Below are 8,439 nucleotides of genomic sequence, written 5' to 3' on the forward strand. Positions count from 1 at the left end.
TCGTGAATTTGTCATATTACAGGCAATTAAAGAATTATACTAAACACGCAATTAATCGCGAAAAAATTACTTTTTTCAAGCAAATGTCTATAGAAAAGGGTAAAGAATTTTGGAACAAAGCAAAAAAACTTAATTTTACTAAAAAAAAGATTGACCCTATTCCTGAAAATCTCAATTTACCCGAGGACTTAAATAATTTTTTTTCGAACACCGTGGGCCCTACTAATTCAACATCATTAGAAAAACTTAACTTTTATAATTCAAATACATTTAGTAACTTTGAGACGGAATTTAATATAAGTCTTATAACTGAAAATAAAACTGTCGATATTATAAATAAAATAGGGTCAAATGCAATAGATGGTGATGGAATTTCCATTAGAGATCTTAAACTATGTCTTCCTTTTTGTCTTAAGCCATTAGTCAATATTTTAAATTCCTGCATCTTAGAAAACCAATTCCCCGATGATTGGAAAAAAGCGATACTCATTCCCTTACCAAAAATACCTTGTCCAACAGATTATAAAGACATTAGGCCAATAAGTATTCTGCCTGTCATTTCAAAAATCTTAGAACGTCACGTATACAACGAAATAGCTGACTATGTTTATAATTTAAAAATTATTCCTGATTGCCAGTCAGGATTTCGTAAATCTTATAGTACTATAACTAGTCTTATCAGTATTGTTAATGATATCAGGTTTAAAGAGGATTCAAAGGAAATAACTTGCCTAACTCTTTTAGATCTAAGTAAAGCATTCGATACCATAGATCACCAAATGCTTTTGGCAAAACTGCACTATTATGGTTTTTCGGCAAATGCCATAAATTTTTTTAGGTCTTATCTTAAAGATCGGTTACATTGTGTCCGAACGGTGAATGATGGTGAATTTAAATTTTCAAGGTTTTTGTCATTTAAAAAAGGGGTGCCTCAGGGTTCCATACTAGGCCCCTTACTTTTCTCTTTATATGTTGCTGATATGAATCAGTGCATCGAAAATTCTAAGCTGCACCAATTTGCTGACGACTCCCAAATTTATAATTCTTTTAAAATATCAGACGTTCAGGTGGCACAGAATAAAATTAACGCCGACTTAAATAAGATTGCTTTGTTTGCTGAAAACCATAACCTCAAATTAAATGCTTCAAAGTCATGTGCAATGTTTTTTTCTCAAAATAAAAGTCATCTTCTAGATTGCATGGAAAATTTTAAAATTAATATTAATGGAACAGCTATACCAACCGTTGCGGAAAAACGTAATCTAGGGGTTATATTCGATTCAAATCTCAGCTTTGCCTCCCACATTAAGAACAAAATTAAAATTGCTTACGGTCGTTTAAAAAACTTATATCAATACAAAAATCAGTTACTATCATCAAACACCAAATATTTGCTTTGCAATTCGCTTGTACTGTCTTTGGTGGATTATGCAGACATTGTGTATGGCGACTCACTAACCGTATCTCTGTCAAGGACGGTGCAAAAACTGCAAAATAGTTGTATGCGTTTTTCCTTTAATATATCGTATAGAAACCACATTACTCCTTATCTAAATTCACATTTTATATTAAATATGAGAAATAGAAGGAAGTGTCATATGTATAATTTAATTTACAAAATAATTAAATCAGGTCAGCCGCCATATTTAAGAGACTTATTTTTTCACCATGATTATATACACAATGTAAGAAGTCCAAACTTAATTAGAATTCCATTTCATCGAACATCAGGTTTTAAAAAATCATTCCAGTATGTAGGCATTCATATGTGGAACAGGTTACCGGATTACATTAAAAATAGTTCACCAAAGAAATTTATTGCATATGTTAAAGAAATTCTTCTTGATTCTCAAATAACATAGGCATTTTAACAAATTCACGCAACTTTAATTGCAACCATATTATTTTTGAATTCTTACTTTTTAAATCAACACTGGTCTTGTTGATCTTGCAGGCATAAAAATAAAATTTTAAATGGTTCATTTTGGAATATCTATTCATTTTTGCGTCGTGTTGCCCTGGTTTTCCAGCCTCGGCTCGTGTTTTTTGCCGCCCTTCCTCCTCTCTGTCTATTGCACAGATGGTACCTATATTAATGTAATTGATATAGTAAATTATTACACTATATATTTTTTTTTGTTTTTATCTTTTATATGTTTTTAGGGTTTAATGACTTATTTTCTTAATAATTATAATTAGGAAAGTCTTTATTCTTCTTTTAGTTGTAATTAGGTTAGTATGTTTTAACGGTCTGAGCAGCACATGCGCGCTAGCTCGTGTATGTGTTATCGGTTGTTTTTATAATCGCAGTTCAGTCCGCATTACTCTTAGCATTGTGTAAATTCTTGTAATAAAAAAATGTAATTTTCTATGTACAATGTTTAAGTGGTAATAAAAGTCTTTTGAATTTGAATTTTGAATAACAAGTATATTGCAGAAGCAGCACTTTTCACTTATAATTGATGAGACCACAGACATAAGTACCCAAAAATCATTAGTTCTTATAGCTCGGGATTTTGACAAAATACACCAAAGATCTAGAGACACATTTCTGGGACTTTTAAGGGTGCAAGACTGTACTGCCCAAGGCATTTATAATTCCATTTGTGAATATTTGGGAAATATACAGGTGCCAATTCAAAACCTACTAGGTTTTGCATCTGACAATGCTGCTGTAATGATGGGGAACATAGGAGGTGTGCAAAAGCTGTTAAGAAATATTTTACCTAACATTTTTGTGCTTGGCTGTGTTTGTCATAGCTTCCACCTTTGCTCTTCAGCAGCATCAAAAAAGCTTCCAAGGAGTGTAGAGGACTTTATCCGGTCAATATATAATTACTTTTCACATAGTAACAAACGCTAGGAATGCTTTCAATTTTCATGCCACACAAAATGCTTCATCCCTCTCAAACCAGATGGCTCTCTTTACAGGTAAATTACCTAAAATATATTTCCGTGGGTTTTTACATACTAATAATATTTCTTATTTTAACTTTAGGCTGCTGTAGACCGAACTTTAGAGAACTGGGATGCTCTAATACTGTTTTTTAGAGGTGAATGTTTTCAAGAAGACTTGAATTCAACAAAAAACATTTTGAATTGCCTGGAACACCCTACATATAAGATGTATTTTACGTTTATATCCTATATTCTAGATTTGATAAACAAATTGAATATGGAATTTCAAGCTGAGAAACCAAAGGTTTTTAACCTAGTCACTAGAGTAAGTGATGTGTATCGCATGATACTCAGAAATTATTTAAAAAAAGACTATATTGATCATATAGATTTTAATTTGGTTGACTGTAAAAATCCATCTAATTTCCTTTCCGTAGATCAAATTTATTTTGGTGCTAAAACTGAAGCCTTAATGACAAAGCCCAACATTGAAAAAAATGAAGTTCATAACTTTAAATTAAGAGCGTTAGATTTTTATATTGAGCTTTGTACGCAAATAAAAAAAGATTTGACTTTTGTGATCCCGTTTTAAATTTTCTTAAAATCTTAAACCCGCAAGTGGCAATGTCTGGTGAAATACCCAGCATTTCATTACCTGTACAAACTTTTTTTCCCGAACTAGTGGATGATATTGAAAGCCTAAATATTGAGTGGAGAATGTTAGCTGATTTATCAGAATTAAAAAAAATAGAGGCTACAGATTTCGAAACATTCTGGTCAAACATTTTCTTAATGAAAAATACTTTAAATGAATTAATGTTTCCAAATTTAACAAAGTTAATGCAAAGTCTTTTGTCTCTACCCCATTCATCTGCTGCGGCTGAACGAAGATTTTCGCAAGTAACTTTGCTGAAAACGAAATTGAAAAATCGTCTGGAAATTCAAACACTAGATACTATTTTACATACCAAAGAAATGTTAAATGACCAGATCTGTTATAATTGGGAACCGTCACCTTCTTTATTGAAGAAAAAAATTATTATTGATTAACTATAATGATTATTTTATTATGACGAATTTATGTTCCTTTTTTTCTACCCTAGAACTAATCTTTGGTTGCCATTTTTGTTTTGTTTTTGGAATTAGTGTTTTATTTTTGTTGAGTTTATGTATTAATATCTGCCTGAAGTATTATATCTACATATTAATTTTTAGGAAATGTTCTTGGTTGAAATATTTTTTTTCGAGTTTTTAATTTTTGTTTGTAAGTTAAGGTTATGGTTTATGAACCTATTAGTGGCTTAAAAGTGCATTTAAATACCTATTATACATATAATTAGTCTAATTTTCTTAAGTCTGATGTACCAAAAGTTTTTTGTATTATTACCTAGATTTTTGGTTTCATATTAGTTCCTATCATTCCTATACTTACAGTTATGTGATTTTTTTTCATTAGGTTTGTAAGATATCTAAGAATTATCTTTGGTGCGTTCTGTTTTTGTTGGTATTTTTTAGATCTATAATAATCCTATATAAATAAAGAAATAAAAGACGTTAAATGAGTTTTTTATTAATTTTATTTTCTAATAGTAATAATATTAGGTAATAAATATATCCATAAGTTTTCGATAAAATAATGACAAGATTTTATTCATAAAATGGTGAAACAAAAATAGCATCCTTCGCTCGGCCAGACCCATTGCTTCTTATATTTGGGTGTATTGCGGGTTGCAGGAAATATAGGAGCATACCATATATACGTTTTTTATTTAACTTTTTTCCTATTAATCATTTTGTCCGTTAAAAATTGCTTTTATGTCTTTACTAACTCGGCGACACGAAATTTCGTGAATAATTTGTATTTTTAGTAATAAGTGATAATCTGTTACATTTGTATGGCATTTTATTACTTTTTAGTTGGCTTGCCTGTTACATATACAAAAATCATTCTGGCAACACTGCCAGCGACCTATTTATAATCCGCTTTAATCAATAAATGCCCGTATCTCCTGAAATTCCCAAGGGATTTTAATCATTTTATGTCCAGATATTAGCAATGAATACCTAAATCAACTTACGATAGTCTCAAACCTCTACAAACTAAGGTTTTGCTGTGAATATTAATTAAAAAGTAAAATGTTCAAGAAATGAAAAAGGCTCTAACTCCCAAATTTCCCAAAGGATTTGAATAGAACTTTTTTCTATAAAAGATAATAAATATCTAAACTGATTTTAGATAGTTGCAAGTCTCTAGAAACAAAAGTTTTTTGATAAAAAATTATTGAATTATTTAGTGTAGTTGCTCCACCGAGCTCCACACTGTTCTGGAGGGCCTTGTGCGTCTCAGTTCGTGCGTAAATGCATTCCCCGTCGTGTAATAAAACAAAATAAGAAAAAGTACACCAAATAGCGCAAAGAATTGTAATGTTGGGCAGTTCAGTGGGTAAAAACTTAACTGCTTCTAACAACATACACAAATTCCTGGGTGAAATTTCCAAAAGGATCATAGCTGAGGCCAAACACTTACGAACGAGGGCTATGTACGTTCTGCTTAAATAAAATTAATGAAACCTTCTCAGATACAATACAATAAAACCTCAATAATTTATTATGTTTTACAGGGAAACATTTATGCAAAACTTTCAAAATCTCGTAGGGATCTAAGTGTAACTTTTTTTTATAACTTTGAAGGAATAACAGTTAAGTAAAAGAAATTTTTTATATTAAAATATTTAAATAAACCATATTAAAAAGAATAGGGACCTTTTTTTGGGTAAATTTATGTATGGCTGAATGTACCCCTTTGCCTGGCCGATTGTACCCCGCAATGGGGCAGATTCAGGCCCTTATAGAGATTTGTTTTCGATTTATAACAAAAAAAATATTATAAGTAAAATTAAACAATACTTCGATGCTACACTGAAAAATGGTAAAAATGGTGGACTTTTCAGAATTTTGTAAATCCATTAAAAAACCATTAAGTGGCCGAATGTGCCCCCCTCTCCCCTACACTTTTAAACTTTATAATATCAAATGAGGGATCTTTACCAATTAATTTAAAAAATATTAATAAAACTTATTAATTTAAATAAATAAAATAAAGTCAAAGTCAAAAAGTCAAATCTGTTGTTAACAAAGCATTATATAACACCTTAAAAATAGTTGACAACATAATCTTTTACAAAAATTTTAACAATTCTTACATACATAAAATATAGAACACACCCAAAGAAAAGGTAGTAAGAAGTCACATCATGCTACGCAAAACTCTTCACTGTCAAAAACTTGTATTTAAAAACTCAAGTTTAGCAAGGAAAAGTTTCTTTATATTTTTCCTAAAACGTTTTTCACAATTTATTAGCCTTATATAAAGTGGTAGATGCTTAAAAAGCCTTCTGCCCCCGTACAGAATAGCTCACTCTTAATCTGCTCACTTTTTGGGATAGGCAGATGTAAAGAGAAGGTTGTTCGGAAATGGTAACCCGAGGAGGGGGGGCCAAGCTGATGGCGATATTTTTTGTGGATAAGACAAACAGTCTCTAAAATGAAAAGGCATGGCAATGTCAGGACAGAGTGTTTTAAAAATAATGGCCTACAGGGGCTACGAAAGGGAGGTACACACATGTCGCGTATGGCTCTTTTTTGCAAAATTAATAGAGCTGAACAAATACTGAGAGCACACACCTCAAAACACAATACCATATCTCAGATAAGACTCAATAAGCGCATGGTAGGCAAAATTGCCTAGCTACATCAAGTCCCAGAGAATGTGTTATTACTCTAATAGCATAACAGTTGGATGATAACTTCCCTATTAAAGAGGAGATATGATTTTCAAATTTTAATTGCTTATCAATCGTCAGACCCAAAAATTTGCATGTTTCAGAAGGACTTATTGTTTCATTTTGCAAAGTGACAGTTCCAAGATTACATTTAAAAGTTTAAATATTAGTTTTAGAAATATTAAAAGTTAATCTATTAGATTCACACCATGACTTTACAAGAATTAAATCTTCATCAACGATATTCCTTAATCTCTTGGTGTCAGTGTCATGCCAAAGTAATGTTGTATCATCCGCAAAGATAGTAAATTTGCCCCTAATTGGAATTTGAGAGATATCATTGACATATAGCAGGAACAATATTGGTCCAAGAATAGAACCCTGGGGTACACCAGCGTCCATATCCAGACGGGATGACATATCATTGTCAAAGAATACCCTTTGTATTCTTCCAGATAGGTAAGAACGAAACCAGTCGAGAGCAACTCCTCTGAATCCATAGGTTTCTAGCTTCTGTAGCAGTATTCTGTGACTTACACAGTCAAACGCCTTAGATAAGTCACAGAACACCGCCGCCGCACTCTCCCCAGCGTTTGTTTAAGCCCATGTACAGACTCTCCAAAAAATTGAAAACAGCATCAGATGTACCCAGTTTCGTCCGGAATCCAAATTGCTGATGGTTAAGAACATTATGCCGTTTCAGAAATTCCATCAACGTAGTTTTTACCAATCTCTCTACAAGCTTGCCAAGCGCGGGAAGCATGGCTATGGGCCTGAAATTTGATGGGTCATCATAGTTTCCACCCTTAAATAATGATATAAAACTATTGCATGCTAAAATACAAACATTGAACAATAGGAACTCCACTTACAACTTGTACATTTTCCAAGAAATTCCAAGTGATAACCGAAATATATTCCTTCCATTAACTTTGTTAATAACAAACAAAGTTACGATAATTCAAATTACTGAATACTTAAGCTGATAATACACATACAAAAATGATATTCTTACCAAAATGTCAAAAATTTATTTAGAGAAATAGGTGAAATATTTTGCTTGGCAACAAAAAAGGTATTAAAATACCTATTTTGTTAAGAATGCAGATTTCCTTGTTCTTATTTAAACATTTTATTATCTATGGATAATTATCGTGAATATTTTAAAAACGACTAAAGATAGCTAATATGTTTACATAATAAAAAATGTTCATGCATTAAATCTTCATTAAATGGATAAAAAATATACAAGGTGTTCCATTTAAAAAAAAGCGAGAAATGGAGCTTTGAAATTCGTAAAATATGATTGCTAACTACGAACACCCTGTATATGACAGAAGGAAACAATTTAAGTCAAAGTAATTCTCCATTCTTCTAGAATCCCAATTAAGTTCAATATTGACATTGAATTAACATTTCTAGTATCAAGATGAAATTAAATGATGTAATGATTTTTAGTTTTTTTTTTTATAAAAAAAATTATTGCAGTCAAACTGCGCATGACAAAGCAGCCATATTTAGCGCGTATACTAGGTAGCCTAAGGCGGTCTTAAAAATAAAATAAAAAAATGGCATTCCATTTTAAAAAATTGCTGCTTATATCGCCCTACTTTTTTGAAGCACCCTGTATACTTCAAAATATTTTCCAGATATTTTTTTAAGAGGTTAGAAATTTATAACCTTATTTTTTTAGGCTTTATGGAAGACCGACGCACTGTTGCAGGACCCTGTATTTTATTAAAAAGGAACAGTAGTATTG

Source organism: Anthonomus grandis, chromosome 9, assembly GCF_022605725.1.
Source record: "Anthonomus grandis grandis chromosome 9, icAntGran1.3, whole genome shotgun sequence".
Lineage (NCBI taxonomy): Eukaryota > Metazoa > Arthropoda > Insecta > Coleoptera > Curculionidae > Anthonomus > Anthonomus grandis.